Raw genomic sequence first — 16,897 nt, 5'->3', positions numbered from 1 at the left:
ATCTGAAATTTGTCGGTATATGTCCTCATCTTCATATAGCCCCCATAGAACGTTACCTCCCGATTTTCAGTATGTATTTTGAAGATTGTGGCCTCCATATCCCACCGAAACGGGTGAAATTTGGTATTTAGTCTTCCTTGGGGGTATACAAATTTCCAAATTAAATTTTTCTGTATTGCTCCACGTACAGCTGTCCCTGCAAATGTTCGTTATATTGAAAATTTTGACTCCAATATCCCTCCCACCGAAATGGTTTAAATTTGGTAGTTAGAACGGTACCCCCCGATTTTCGGTGTTTTCAAAGTTTTAGCCACATTGTTCCAACGGAATAAGTGAAATTTGGTATTAAGTCTTCGCTAGAGGTGCAAGACATTTATACGCGTACAAAATATCAGATAGTTTCGGTATAGCCCCCATATAAGCGTAGCCAACATATAAGGTTTTTGAAGATTTTAGTCACATTTTTCTACCGAATTGGTCGTTAATTAGATTTTTGTGTTCCCAGAAGAGAGAAAACTTTCTCGCTAATAATCTGTCCATATATATCCAGGTTTAAGTCTAGCCAGCATTGCCCAATTTTATGTATTTCGAGGGTTTTTTTTTCAAATGTTCGAACAAAAATTGCTGTAATTTAATATTGTGTGCTGCCAGGAGTTCAAAAGCTCATTACGTATATATTGTAAATATTGGTCCATATTTTTTGAGACAACTACGATGAAGTCCCATATGGGCTCTTATGAAGGGAGTATTATCAGTTGGGATACTCCTGCAATAAGAGAAAGAGCTTAATTGTTCCAATTCACTTCAATACAGTTCGTGGTGGAGGGTATAACAAGTTCGACCCAGCCGAAATTAACTCCGTTCTTACTTGTTCGTATTAATGATACATTAATATAATATTAATAATCCCAAAAACTTTTGTAACACGTGTTGCAAACAAAAAAAAATTAACACCCAATCCAACAATGTAAGCAACAACCTCCACGAAAATGACGTAAAACCTCACTTGACGGTAAGTAGCAATGTTTAATATTTTCTGCGAAGTTGTTTTATTCGTACACACAATTCTTCCCACAACCACGGCAAGCTAACGTTGAGTAATGAATGGTGGCGGTGGCAACTGCCATGGGACCAATGAACTAAACTAACGTTGAAGTAATGTTGACAGCAGCAAAGGACAAAAATATCCCTGTATTTCTCGCTGAGAGAAATTCACCACAGTCGGCTCATTGGTCTTTGCCACTTTTGTCGACATTCCTTTGGTTTCAGCGCCAAAGTCTAGGCAACAAAATATTTGGGAAATTTAGTTTTATTTCAACATTTAACGTTAACGGTTGCAACGAACGGAAAATTGGAAAATCTAACTAAAAAGAAATCTAATGAAATAAAATGTGAAATATATACTAACAAAAAGATATATATATTAAAGAAAATTAAATACATATATAGAGTGTTTGAAATAATATTTATTTAAACAAAAAGAGAGCATATTAAATACAATTGTAACAAAAATTGTTTATAAATTAATGTTTTCTGTATAGAAAATAAAAAAGAAAAATAATATATAATAGATATAAATCTAAATAACAAATATAAAATTGTGTTTGTGTTTCCGGTTTGTTGTGCTCTATTATAAATCTCTCTTAAAGTAAGTGGAGTTTTAAAAAGTTGGATGAAAGGAAATTTTACTGTACAAAATTATATTAATCAAAGTGAAAAATTGTTGTATGCACAACAACATTGTTGTCTTTATGGAAAATTTTAAAAAAGAGAAGAAATATTGTGGATTTGTTTCCCTCTTTTCATTTTCGATCACAAAATTATTTGTATTAAAATCTGTAATCTGTACCTGAAGCAAAGGACCAGCAAAAGTCATAACCTATTTTATAAGGTATTTTTGGTAATCGATTTTCTATCCACTTAATTATTTTAAATGGAAAAATAAAATCTAAGTGTTTGAAGAAGAAGTATAAAAACACGACATACGGTTTACCGATTACTGTATACCCGTAGATTTTGACAGAAAAAAATAAATAAACCTGACAAGGCCGTGAGTTAGAGACAATAAACTTTGGAAACGGTACTGTTAGCTTAAAAAACGTAATATTTTGAGCTTTTATACTCAGAACTCCTTAACTTCAGAATTCTTTTCCCTCAAATAATGAATTAAATCGTTTTGATTCAAAAACCCAAGGTCTATATCCATTAAAAATTGTAAAAAACCGTCAATTCAGGACTTTTTTGAAAGTACCCGAAGGCTTGAACCGATTTATTTTATCCTCATTTCTATTTGATAGAAATAGTATTATGTGTAACTTTTAAATAGCCATCAATGTTATAGGTGAAAACATGGAATCCACCAAGATAATTGTGTGTCGCAATGATCAGATGCACAAAAACTACTTGCGGTAAACATTTACGAAAGACCCGGAAAATGTCGCTAAATTTCGCTTACTTGAAAATGTCTGGACTGACAATGAACATGCGAATATTTTATTTTTGCTTTATTAAAGTGACGGTCATTTTACCTAAGAGGTGCATTGAAAAATTACGAGTTCACCGAAGTCCCACACATTCAACCATTATGCTACGTTTCACTGGTGGTTAAGTCCGATCATCAGGCATATTAGAATGTAATTTTTGTGGGTGAACGAACTAAGCTTGGAAACTAGCATTTATACGAAAATCATTCGAAAATTTTATATACGAATTAATGTCAGTTATTTAATTTCAAACTTTTCCCTTGTTGGTATCCCCATTTGTCAATGCTTTCTTAGAAATACTATGGCATGTTATTTCCACCTTTATGTGTATTTGTCCTCCTGTATCAGAAGATTTGATCATCAATATTTGTTATCGGAAGTTTTGACAAGTTGATGGTGGCTTAGAACGCCGAGACGCTAGCAACTATGTCATTTGGTTGTCGGAGATCCAGGTACGAATTCCAGCCTGGCTCATGCTTAAATTATTTTATGTCTGCTTTATTTAAGCGAAGGCCATTTTAAAGTGATATTTGAATTAATTCTCTTTTGAGTTGAGCAGTTATGACCTAATATTTACCATCGAAAATAGTTTTATTGTTTTCTTATGTAGTTTCCAGGATGATTTATTTTCACTTTCTCATGTGCTCAAAACAATTGTTGGCGCACTTTTTCCACTCCCATTCAACAGCATCTTCTGGCGACGAAAATCGTTGGCCACGTCTTTTTTCTTGATGTGGCGGAATTAAATGATATTATTGAGTTTCAAGTCAGGGCTGTACGGCAGATGACCCAACAATTTCATGTTTTATCTGACCAGAAGTCGCTGATTTGAATCGATGTGTGATAGCTCATATTGTCGAACCATTGTTCACCATGGTATTCTCTTGTTCGATTTTCGAATTTCCCAGGAAATTTCAGGCGACCAAATTGTAATGTACCAATCAGAATTAAACGTCCTACGTTCCTCAAGCCGTATAGTAGCCACGTGGTAAGTTTTGCCGAAGAAACAGGCGACCATTTGCTTCGAAGTTATTCTTCCATGAACAACTTTCGTTCGATTTGGCTCATCTTCGAAAACCGCCATCGTCGATTGATGGTTTGGTTTGGGGCTCATACACGTAGATCCAAGATTCGTTATTTGTGACAATCATATAAACGTCGTTTGAAGCAAGAGCCTTTTTTTGAGCAATTGCCAAATTGTGCTGGATCTAACGATCTATTTTTGCGACCAGGTGTTCATGCAATATCAAATGTTAGTTAGTGGAAGAAATTCACAAGGATGCCTCTATCTCACGGTATATAACATGACGATCTTGTACAACGGCACTAATCAGCTTCGTTTTTCAGCGAGTGTCGGCCATGATTGAATTCATTAAACCAGTTTCTCATAGTGCTATAAGATTGTCCTTTATCGAAAGATTTAATATGATCGATGCACTCTTTCCGTGATTTTCCACGTCGAAAATTGTGAAAAATTGTCGGACGAAAATGCTCGCAAGTAAATTCAATTTTTATTTTGCAAACTAATTTTTCCAAGTCACTGTAAACCACACAAAACAAATGGCGCCTGAAAACACACAGTATTTCCCAGGCCAGAAAATTATCGTGCAGTCCTCGTACCAGAAGATGTGGTCTAATTTAGTTCATCTTTGGATATAATCTACGTTTGGAAGATAGATAACAAATCGAAGTTTAGTGCCCACTAGCCAATGTAGTTGCCGTCAGTAAAACTTTGTTGGAACCTTCGAACCATTACCTCATAACCTCAGGATGTATGGGTTCTAACGAGAAAACAATTATAATTGTTTGATAGGACCGAAAGGACTATTTCAAAATGATTTGTTAAAACCTATTAAAGTGCATTTTTAAGAGATTGTTTGAACTTTTGAGTCAGAGATAACTTAAAGGGTACAACCATATAACGCATTTTCCACCTTGATCGTCGATTGGCAGAAGTATTATGCCAGAGTTTGGTTGTATGGGTTTTTATAGACTTTAGACCATTTCCTCAAGGGCTGTGGACTTGCTCAAAATTGCCCAAAAAATCTTAAACCTAGAAAAGAGGCTTTATTCCAAAAAAAAGTCGAACGGGGCCAACCATGTGATACTCTACACCACTTCCTCTGGGCAATGTTTTCCACGGAATTTATATGATTACGACAAGTTATATTATTTAGATAATTAATTGATATTTTTGCATCAGTTATTATTGATATAATTTGCATCAAGGCAGATGTTTTCAAGTTTCGTGCTCGTAATTTGTCGTAATATGGCCACCGAATTTAAAATTTGGACCAAAAATTAAATTTGAATATTTTTTCCAACAATGGTCAATGGACAATTTCACACTCTAAATACTATCCGACCATTTTTCAAAATTATTGGAATTTTCCTTGACCAAACCTATTACTTCGTGCAAAAATTTGTCAGTACTAACTGCGAACTCTGTGCGATCCCTGTATATACTATTCTGTAACTATGTTATCTGACCACGTACATTTGCATAGTTGGTATCCATGGAATGGTCAAAAGTCCCTCTTCTAAATATATTTTTTGGAAAACCAAACTTATAATAAATACCTTTTCCACATTGGGTGTAGTGTATAAAAAACATGAAATAAGTTAGCAAAGGCTATAGTAATGTCTTACCCTACAACTCTGACCCTATGCATGCATGACTTACGAAGCCTACATTTTTTGTGTATAAGTTGTTTACCCACTAAAGAACTTTAAATGTAATAAGTGATATTTTAGTCGAAAAATATAGCTAAAATCGTGAAGTACCTTAAGTGAAGAATTGTTGTTTTTTTTTTTGTATGAAATATAATCAAAATCCTCAAAATAGCAAAATTCCTCAAAATGTTGGGAAAGTAGGGCATACCTCGTATATCACGAAAAAGTTCTAAAATTGTCTTTTCCATATCAAAAAAAAAAAAATAAAAAAAGTTTGATACTACATTAATGATTTTTGGTACATAGATTAAGAAAAAATCGTCATTCCAAATCTGTTTTTGTAACTAAATTATATGGCTATATATTAGAGTTATAACTTTTTTGCAATTTTTGCAAATATCAAAAATACCACCGCATTGCCGTGTAGAGCATGAAAAACTATCAATATCAAAACATTCTGGACCAATATGTTATCAAATCGCGATATTTCAGAGCATTTAATGACAATATTGCAATTTTTTGTTTTTTTTTATAAACTCGCGAATTTTATGTTTATATTTAATGTACCTATATGCCAAGATACTATGTGATCATTTGCAACGAGTTCGCGAAAGTTACAGACTGTTTTTAATGACTTTGCCTGTGAGAATTGAATTTGTTTTCTACATATGGGGATTTCTGAGTGAAATCGGACACTTTTTCAAGATGAGGTTTTTGATTTCCTTTATTTTTTGCTGTGGCGATGCTGCTGATTAACAAAACATTTTAGTATATTTTCAAATTTTTTTTTGACTAACGGTTCCAGAGATATCGCGCCTTGAAAAATTCGAATTCTGTAAAAACTACATGCAAAGAAATACTCATAACTTCTTTAATTTTGGTCCAAATGGGACCATCTTTTTTTTTTTTTGATTTGTTTGTTTTTTTATCAGCTATCGAAAGAAATATTTAAAAGAAAAATGCACAGTGGGCTTCAATACAATTTTCGGGATTTAATATTTAAAATCAATTTTTAAACATGATTGCACCCTTCGATTTTTTCAAAAAAAAAAAAAATTATGTTAAACTACGTTCAATTACAAAAATTTTAAGCCCTATGTGGTAATGGGATTCGGACGATTACTATTTTTTCTGAATTTTTTAAAATTTGTCAATACAATTTTTTCCTTAATACCTTTGTCCAAAATTTGTATTTCCTGTATTTTTGAAGCTAGGAGTACATATTTATCATTATATATTATATATTTATCATAAAAAATAGAAAAAAATCCACAGTGGACTTTAATGGAATTTTCGCTGATGCATTTTCAAAATCGAAAAATGACGCAGTTTTTAAGATGATTGAGATAAATTCATAAATATAAAATCAAAACAAATATTTATAAATGAAACTTTTAATTTTTTTAATAAAATAATAAATTTTGGACAAAGGTATAAAGGAAAAATTGCATTGACAAATTTTGAAAAATTCAGAAAAAATAGTAATCGTCCGAATCTCGTTACCACATAGGGCTTAAAATTGTTGTAATTGAACGTAGTTTAACATAAATTTTTTTTTGAAAAAATCGAAGGGTGCAATCATGTTTAAAAATTGATTTTAAATATTAAATCCCGAAAATTGCATTGAAGCCCACTGTGCATTTTTCTTTTAAATATCTCTTTCGATAGCTGATAAAAAAACAAACAAATCAAAAAAAAGATGGTCCCATTTGGACCAATATTAAAGAAGTTATGAGTATTTCTTTTTTTTCACAGAATCGAACTAAAACACGCGTTTTCGTTATCAGGCCAATATTCCGCACATGGTACTGGCGTGGTATTTTTTTTTTGGTTATAGCCCTACTACACCTTTTTCACATGTAATTCGAAACATTTTAGTTGAATTTCGTAACATTTCATTTGTAATTCGAGAATTATATTTGTAATTCGTAACACTCCATTTGTAATTCGAATTATTTTATTTGTAATTCGAATTATTCTATTTGTAATTCGAATTATTCTATTTGTAATTCGAATTTTTTTATTTGAAATTCGAATCATTCCATTTGTAATTCGAATTATTCCATTTGAAACTCGAATTATCCCATTTGTAATTCGAATTATTCCATTTGTAATTCGAATTATTTCATTTGTAATTCGAATTATTCCATTTGTAATTTATTTGAAATTCCAAAAGAAATCATTCGAATTACAAATGGAATAATTCGAATTACAAATGAAATAATTAGAATTTCAAATGGAATAGTTCGAATTACAAATGGAATAATTCCAATTAGAAATGGAATAATTCGAATTACATATGGAATAATTCAAATTTCAAATGGAATATTTCGAATTACAATTAAAATAATTCGAATTACATCTGAAAAAGGTATATATATGGCTATATTAAAATTCCCTGTAGGAATGTTGTGTTCATATCGAAGACAAAATACTACATTCGAGCTATTTCGGTGTAATTGAATCTAAAACCTTGGGAATAACGAAAATCGGGAGATACTGTTGTATGGGGGCTATATCAAAACATGGACATGTGCTGACAAATTTCTGGGGAAAAATTTTGTAGCGGCAGAGAAAATTAAGTAAAAATTTTTAGCAGTTTCGGTGTGATAATGAAGCTTAAACCTGAAAAATCTTGCGGCCCCGTTCTTTGCTGCTATATCAAAACATGGATCTTTACTGAAAAATTCCTGGAGAAAATTTGTGTGGCCCCAAAGAAGACTAAATACCAATGTTCAGCCATTTCGGTGTGACAATGAGGCTAAAACCTTTAAAATATTGAGATGGGAGAGGAACCTTTCTATGTGGCCCGTATCAAAACGTGGACATATGCTGAAATTTTTTTGGGAAAAGTTGTGGCCCAAAAAAGACTAAATATCAATTTTACGAATTTTCGGTGTCATAATGAAGCTGAATATAACAAAAATCGGGAGGTATCGTTCTATGGGGGCTATATCAAAATGGGAACCAGTACTGGCAAATTCCTGGGGGAAATTTTGTGTAGCCCATAGAAGACTAAACTGCAGCCATAGTGTTTTCTGAACCGAGACCGAGTAAATGTGAAAAATGACTATAAAACCGCGACCATATCGATTGGTTGTCATTAAGGACAAAAAGATTCGTCAATCGATTTGACTGAAGACATGTAATCTTAAAACTAAGATACAATAACGCCAAACAGAGATATGAAGATATTTTCGCAAGTATTATGGGGGAAAAATCAAAAAATTCATCACGCTTAGAAACTTGACCTATTGCGAAAATTTCCGTTTAGGTTCTTAATATAATCACCAAAGGCTTTCATTTCCAAAAGGAATTTTCTATCCCCCAAAAGTGCTGTTGCATAGTGTTATTTATGGAAAATATTAACATTTAGCGTAAAATTAAACTTTCAATTAATATTTACAGATTGTACTTTAAATATAAAGAATGCTTTCAGCAAGTTTTAAACGCAATTACCTTATCGGATGTAGATATATAGTTTTTTTGGCTTACCCTTATCAACCACCATGAGAAATAAAAGAAATAAAACAAATTTGGAATATATATGTCTTCCAGCGATAATTGCACTGCCTCTGACATTTTTATTCTTAGTATTTATCGAAATATTATTCGATGCTATCTGCATAATAATATGCATTCGGCTTAACCGCCAATCATATAGAATAAATTCAATATTGAAGTTAATTTATTGAATGTGAATGATGATTTAATAATTACATTTTTGAATTTTACCAGAAGCATAAACAATTATTGTGAAATTTTCTGTGTATGACAGTCTATAAATTACGATGTTGTCTGATTGTCCAAAAAAAGAAAACAACAAATAATTGTATTTTAAATAAACAAAGTTTGACTCTTTTTCATTTTCCACATCATTGGCTATAAATAATAATTTGAATTAATATTTGTCACTGAACGAAAGGTTAAATGAGTTGGTGCTTAAATTCAACAAGTTCATCAAACAAATATAATCCCAGCAAAATGTTCGATGACAAATCATGGGTGCAAGTGACATGGCATCGATGAAAATTCGGGTGAATCACCAATAAAATTTACAAGGGAGTGACACACGCTTTCACTAATTCATTGTCATTGCACTTTGCACCAGTTCATTGTCATGGCATTTTGCACCTGTACATTGTCATGGCATTTTGCATTTTGTAATTTGTTGAATACAATACACAGATTATTTCTATCACCAGATGTCATATTTCTTTATTTTTATCTACTTTTCAAGATCATTATCTTTAAGTGTTTTTTTAATATATTATATTGACGCCAAAATCATAGTTATCTCTTCACATGGCTGCAAGGCATTCACGGTGCGCCTTAACTAACTTTATCTGAGGTACTTACACCTGCGAAGTTTTTGCGGATTCTGAAACTAAAATGTTCATAGATGAGAAAAATCAAAAAAACAAAAAAATCGACGGAGAGATTTTCAAATAAATCACGGTTTTACTTGGAAACCGCAAGTCCTCTCCTAATGGGACTGTTGTAGTAGTGAAAATTCTATACAGGATTGACCTTAATGGTATTTTCGTAGGTTTTACCATTTTAGAGATATAGAAGTTCATATCGGGACTATGCACTGCATGTATTGCCTCCTTATAAAACAATGTCATGTACGGTGACCTTTACTTACTTTATATGAAAACCGCTTAAATCTGGGAAGTTTTTTGCGGATTCTGAAACAGCAATGTTCAAAGATAAGAAATATCCAAAAACTAGAAAAAATCGCTTGAGGGATTTTTAAATAAATCGCGGTCAAAGTTCACATTGTAGGTTTATTTTAGACTTTCAGGCTTTTGCTTGGAAGCGACAAGTCTTAGCAAAATAAGACTAAAGAAAATGTTGTAGAAGCATTTTCTTTAGTCCCATTTCGATAGGAACTGCGGTTTTCAAGAAAACATAAAAAACCCCTAAAAATGTGAACATTAACCGCGATTTATTTGAAAATCCCTCCGGCGATTTTTTGTTTTTTGATTTTTCTCATATATGTACTTTCAGAATCCGCAAAAACTTCACAGGTGTAAGCACCTTTCATTTAAAATAAGTTAAGGCGCACCGTGCATTTCATTCAACTTGAGGTTCCGTTTTTATACCCTCAGCATTAATGCTAACGAAGCTATATACACTTTCATACGGGCAAAATGTGCCTCATCGAAATAATGGTTTTAGACCCCAAGTATGTTTGGACGAAATCCGTTTCAGAAAATTTGGAGTTGATTTAACAATGTCCGTCTGTCTGTCTGGCTGGCTGGAACGAACGATAACTCTCGAACGGATCAACCGATTCGGTCCCAAATTTGGCTTTCGTAATATTTTGTCCAAATATAGTTTAAGTTCGAAGATGGGTTATATCGGTCCACTTCTTGCAGTACCTCCCCACAAAAGTTCAAAAATATTTGGAAAATTTGTGTTCACGATAACTCTTGAAGGGGCTAACCGATTTGGTCCATACCTTGTGAATCCTGAAATTTCTACCAGACTTAGATGAGGTTCCAATATGGACTCAATCGGTACACTCCTTCGGGAACCTTCCACACAAAATTTCGGAAAAGTTCAGTTTAGGAACTGCTCTCGAATCGCTTTTATTTTTGTTGTATCAAGTTTCATAAGGGAGAAAGTTGCAAAACCCCCCTATGACACCGTCTGTAGAGGTTGGAGGACAAGATAACTCTCGAACGGAGAAGATAAGCCATATCTGTCCACTCCTTCAAGTACCTCCCCCACAAAAGTTCAAAAATGTTCGGAAATATTGTATGTACGATAACTCTTCAAGCGACTGACCGATTTGGCCCATACTTTACACATCCTAATATATCTATCAGATATAGATCAGGTTCGAATATGGACTGTATTTGTCCACTCTCCCACTTCCCACACAGGAATAAGGATAAGTTCACTCTCAGACCTGCTCCCGAATGACTTTGATTTTTGTTGAAGCAACATGCATTCGATGCGTTCATTACGACAGTAAAAGTTTTTTCAGGGGCAAGTCCATACTTCTTTAAAGAACAGCCCGAAAGGTGTAAAAAACCCTAAAGCACCATGTGGAGTGGCTGGAGAGCACGATAACTCTCTAATTGATCAACCGATTTGGTCCAAAATTTGCCTTCGTAATATTTTGTCCAAATTTTGTTTCAGTTCAAAGATGGGCAATACCGGCTCACAAGTTCCGGTACTTCCTCCCAATATTTAAAAAATGTCACTAGCATGGGCTGCACGATATCTCTTTATCGGGGCAACCAATTTGGTCCATACTTTGGATCTCCTAATATTTTGTCCAAATTTAGTTTAACATCTATATCGGTCAATATCGGTTCGCTCCTTAGGGTACATCCCCAACAAAAGTTCAAATGCAGTTTAGGGTCTGTTCGAAGATCCTTTGGAAATGTAAACCGATGTTGTTCGTTGTGGTGCTGTTTACAGCATACTGGTCCAAAGTTATACGATAACCAACTGAAATGACCAGTGAGCGCAATATCTATGAAAAAGATATGACTTCCAAAATAAGATCCACTTCCATAATGTACCATGTCGGTCCATTCCTTCAAGTACCTCCTCGACAACACTTTTGAACTTTAAACCTAATCCACATTTTTGTTGGCAAGTTCCAATGTCCAAAAAGGGCCACAAAATACGTTCGATCTGTTCGTAGATGAAAGTTTCAATTCCCATAGGCTGAGGGTATATCTCTGTCGGCAAAGCCGACTGATACTTTTTTACTTGTTTCAATATTCGATAAATTATGTACCAATCTCTGCACCATTAGAGAAATCGAGTATAAATTTGAATTCTATTATTTTTAAGCAATTTATTCTGTAACAGTTACCATGTTTTGGTGGTCTCATTTATACTTATTTAGATGGCTTTTATTCTAAGCAGAACATAGAATATATTTCCAAACGCACCGATCTTCTACTATGCTTCACCAATTTTGTATGCCATGTTTTGTGACATCATATTCAACTTCATCTTTCCATTGGAGTTTTGTCGTCAAATGGCTCGTATTCATATGCTGGTGGCTTTATTCATCCTCTTGGCATGGCCCAGCCAACGCAATACTTGCAGCTCGATACGTTTTACTTATCGGTGTCGGTCGACGCACAGTTCATGGTTTATAGACAGGATCTTTTATACTTATTTTTAATTCCACAAAAGGAAACAGGAAAGATCGTATCTTTCACGACTTCAATTGTACTCATGAAAATTCAATGAAAACAATCGGATCTTTCACAACTCCAATCGAACTCATGATAAGTCGATGAAAAAGATCGGATTTTTCACGACTCCATTCGAACTAATGGTAATTCGATGTAAAATATCGGATCTTTCACGACTTCATTTGAACTCGTGCAAAAGAACCAGTGAAATCGTGATTTCACATGGAATCACTTCCATTTAATTTTGCTGGGATAAACAGGAATGCGACAAATATGGAATAATTATTTTCATATGAAAAAGAATTTTATATAACTTTTATTGCAATTAAAAAAAGTTAATTATAATGGTAGAATATGAAGTAGTTTCCATATCATTTGGTTGAGGTTATTATTGGCACACAAACATTCAATTTGTTTGGCAATCATTTTGTATTCGTATTTTTTGTATACGTATGAGAATTTAAAAGAGTTTTAAAAATCTTAGTCGATTATACATGAACCTTACTGCAATATAATAGAATTAGAATATAATGCTAACCGCTTGAGGAATATTAAAATGAACGATTATACATTAGGGTTATAACTTTTTTGCAATTTTTGCAAATATCAAAAATACCACCACATAGACGTGTTGAGCATGAAAAACTACTTGAAATACGGTGCAATTTTTTCTCTATCGCGAAAAAAAGTTTCCGCACCAAATGCATTGAAGTTCAGTAATGCATTATTTTATTTTATTTGTCATAATGACATATACGCTATTCATAATAACTATAAACTCGCGAATTTTATGTTTATATATATTGTACCTATCGGACAAGAGAATATGTGGTCATTTGCAACGAATTCGCGAACGTTACAGACTGTTTTTAATGATTTTGCCTGTGAGAATTGTATTTGTTTTCAATAAATATTTATTCAAACAAAGCCAATTTAAATTTTTAAATAGAAAAAATATCAAAAGGGCTTTAGTCACAGTTTATACAGTTGGACACTAAGCGCACCTGATTGCTATTTTAGTTGTCAAAACATTATTGTGATTTAAAATACAAAGAAACTTAAATCACAATAATATAAAATCTATTATGTTTGTTGTCAAAAGTTGTTAACATAACTCTGAATGGCCGACCTTTTAAAGGCCTTGGCTTTAGTAATCGCAGTCGGTGCGGAAACTTTTTTCACCGAATCGAACTAAAACACGCGTTTTCGTAACAGGACAATATTCCGCACATGGTACTGGCGTGGTATTTTTTGGTCCACGGAAAAGATATATGGCTGTAAACAGGACCACAAAAAACTAGAGTTGGGTAATCTAGTTCCTAGTTCCTTGTACTAGTTCCAATACGTATGAGTAACATCATGAAATATTACGTGTGATAGTAAGTATACGCAGTTTGTTCAAAGGAAAAATGTGGGTCATTGGAACTGCGAAGTGAACTATATAGTTCCATATAGATCCCTTGGCACAACTCTACAAAAAACATCATCGATAAATTTGCGAGGAATCTACGAACAGACCCTAAATTACACTTGGACACAAATGTTGGAATTTTGTGGGGTAGGTATCTTAAGGAGAGGACCGATATTGGCCATTTTAGAAGTTAAACTAAGGCCAAATTTTGGATCAAATCGGTTTATCAGTTCGAGAGTTATTGTGCTCTCCAGCTACTACGTATGGTGCCATAGGGGTTTTTTACAACTTTCGTGCTGTTTTCCCAAGAAGTATGGACTTGCCACTGAAAAAATATTTACCATTGTAATTGAGACACCGATTGCATGTTGCTTCAACGGAAATCAAAGTTAGTCAAGAGCAGGTCTTAAAGTGAACTTACCCGAAATTTTGTGTGGGAGGTACCCGAAGGAATGGACAAATACAGTCCATATTCAAACTTGTTCTATATCTGGTAGATATAAAAGGATGCGTAAAGTGTGGACCAAATCGGTCCTTCCCTTCAAGAGTTATCGTGCGCACAATTTTTCCGAACATTTTTGAACTTTTGTGGGGGATGTACCTGAAGGAGTGAACCGATATGGCTTATCTTCGAACTTAAACTAAGTTTGGACAAAATATTATCAAGGGCAAATTTTGGTTCGAATCGGCAGATCCGTTCGAGAGTTATCCTGCGCTCCAACCACTACACACGGTGTCATAGGGTTTTTGAAGCTTTCAGGCCAATTTCTCAGGAAGTATGGTTTTGCCCTTGATGAAACTTGTGCCACCGTATGGGGGGCCGTGTATACAAGTTGTTACAACAAAAATCAAAACGATTCGGGAGCAGGTCCTTAACTGAACTTTTTCGAAATTTTGTGTGGGAGGTACCTGAAGGCGTGGACTGATTGAGTCAATATTGGAACCTCATCTAAGTTTGGTAGAAATTTAAGCACGTGCAAAGTATGGGACAAATCGGTTACTCTCTTCAAGAGTTATCGTGCGCACAAATTTTCCGAACATTTTCGAGCTTTTGTGGGGGAGGTACCGGAAGGAGTGGACCGATATAACCCATCTTCGAAATTAAACTAAGTTTGGACAAAATATTGCGAAAGCCAAATTTTGGACCAAATCGGTTCATCCGTTCGAGAGTTATCGTGCGCACCAGACAGACAGACGGACGGACATTGCTAAATCGACTCCAAATTGTCTGAAACACATTTCATCCAAACATACATGGGGTTTAAAACCATTATTTCGATGAGGCACATTTTGCCCGTATGAAAGTGTATATACCCTCGTTAGCATAAATGCTGAGGATATAAAAATGGTTTACCATTTTGTGGATTTTCAGCTTAACACTCCATCGATTCGTAAAATTTTGAATTAATATTTTTTGTCTGCTTAATAATAGCAGCATGTATTTTTTTGCCAATCTAACTTTTATAATCTCCAAAGCAAACCACTAAAAAAGTTTGCAACACGTTTTAATCAGCTTTAAACAAAATTAACAAAAAATCTAAAGATTCCTATTTAGAATTGTGAGCATATATCGGTCTGTATGTGTGTTTGTTTTTGGGAGATTTAGTAAGTGTGTGTGAATAACTATACATATGTATATGCTATATGTTAAATAAGTGCTGCTATAGAGTTGGAAATGTTCAATATGACTACTGCTAGAGCATATCTGGTGTCACTTTTACGCAGTGATCAACCGTTCGCCTTGTACACAGACGCGTGTTAAAACTCAGTGCAATGGTGGATCAGATTTCAATTAGATAAGACTCACTCAATGATATGAGAGCAGTCTCCCTTGTCCCTTATGGGATATTTGTGGAACAATTATAAGACTTCAGTGAAGATGGTATCATGACAGCTCTCTAATGATTTTAATGGCCAAAACCACAATCTTTGTAATTACTGATCTTTAAAATATTAATGGGATTGCATAGGAAACATATAAATTTTTTGTGGTCCATGCTTCCTGACAAAATAAACCAAAAGCTGACCCACTAAAATGACTGGTTGACACGATCGAAAGGTGAAACTGGCATTGGTTCAACCTTTGCAAAACGTAATACAGTCGGACCTCGATTATCCGTGATGGTCGGGACCGGAGGCATTACGGATAATCGATTTTCCCGGATAATGGAGGCAATGCTTTTATGTAGTTTTTGAACATACTTTTAAGTAAAAATGGCATAATATAAGATATATAAGATGAAAATCTGCAATTTTTATTAAATTTGTTACGGTAATCCACCAAATTTTAGAGGAATACATAATATCATCATCATCAGATTCATCTGAATTGACTTTGCCCATGGTTTTTGTGATACCATAAATACACAAATTGTGTAATACGGGAGAATTTCCAGTTTTAGTTTGTTTACCTTTTGTTTGCTTAATCAAATTAATTGGAAAGTGTGTTTTTACTCTCGGGTAATGAAGTTTGTAACGAAAAATAGAAGAAATGGAAAAAAAGTCCAACATTTCTTTTCTATCACGGATAATGGAGGCTCCCGGATAATCGATTCACGGATAATCGAGGTTCAACTGTATTTTTCTCAGTCTTAAATGAAAACTTCAAAAATTGATCTTTCGGAACTCTATCACAAAAATTCAACATTTTCATTTCAATACAGTTTTTCGTCACGAAAATGTTGGTGAAGATGGACGTCTCAGAGATTTTTTTTGGTCATGGTCAGATAATATTCTGGGATCGGAATGGACAACAAAACATCTGTATTGGAAATAGTCAACATTCTATTCTTTTCCGAATATGTTATGGATGTAGAAAATCTCAACTTTACAATGTTGGCGTAGGAAGTCAAACTACAGAGATGTTGCAATAGATGGATGAGTACCTCATTTTCCATTCCATTGGATTTTATGACGAATATCACAGCTTTGTTAGAGGCATCTCAAGTAAAGTGACCAATATTAAAAAAAAATCTTCTTGAGTTTTATATTGATTAGATAATTTATTTATGGTATACGTGGTCGACAAATTTTTGCACCTAAAATTCAGGACAGGAATGGAAACTCATTATTCTATTTCAGTTAAAGATATTTTATGGTGGAGGGTAATGAAAGGACGATTTACTTGTTATTCCCTCAGCATTTATGCTAACGAGGGT

General features: G+C 33.9%; 1 protein-coding gene across 2 annotated transcripts in view; it reads left to right on the top strand.

Annotated features, from left to right (window-relative positions):
* The first annotated feature begins 1,305 nt into the window (after positions 1 to 1,305).
* Positions 1,306 to 16,897, top strand: part of Epac (Exchange protein directly activated by cAMP) — a 569,466-nt gene continuing 553,874 nt past the window's right edge. For both annotated transcript variants that reach the window (XM_073956939.1, XM_073956943.1), the window contains exon 1: positions 1,306 to 1,648. The gene's annotated coding sequence lies outside the window, so the exon portion shown is untranslated. The remainder of the gene's footprint in view (positions 1,649 to 16,897) is intronic.

This window comes from Musca autumnalis, unplaced genomic scaffold (assembly GCF_047663935.1).
Source record: "Musca autumnalis isolate F117 unplaced genomic scaffold, ASM4766393v1 scaffold_5, whole genome shotgun sequence".
NCBI lineage: Eukaryota > Metazoa > Arthropoda > Insecta > Diptera > Muscidae > Musca > Musca autumnalis.
This window is presented reverse-complemented; position numbering and strand designations above follow the sequence as displayed.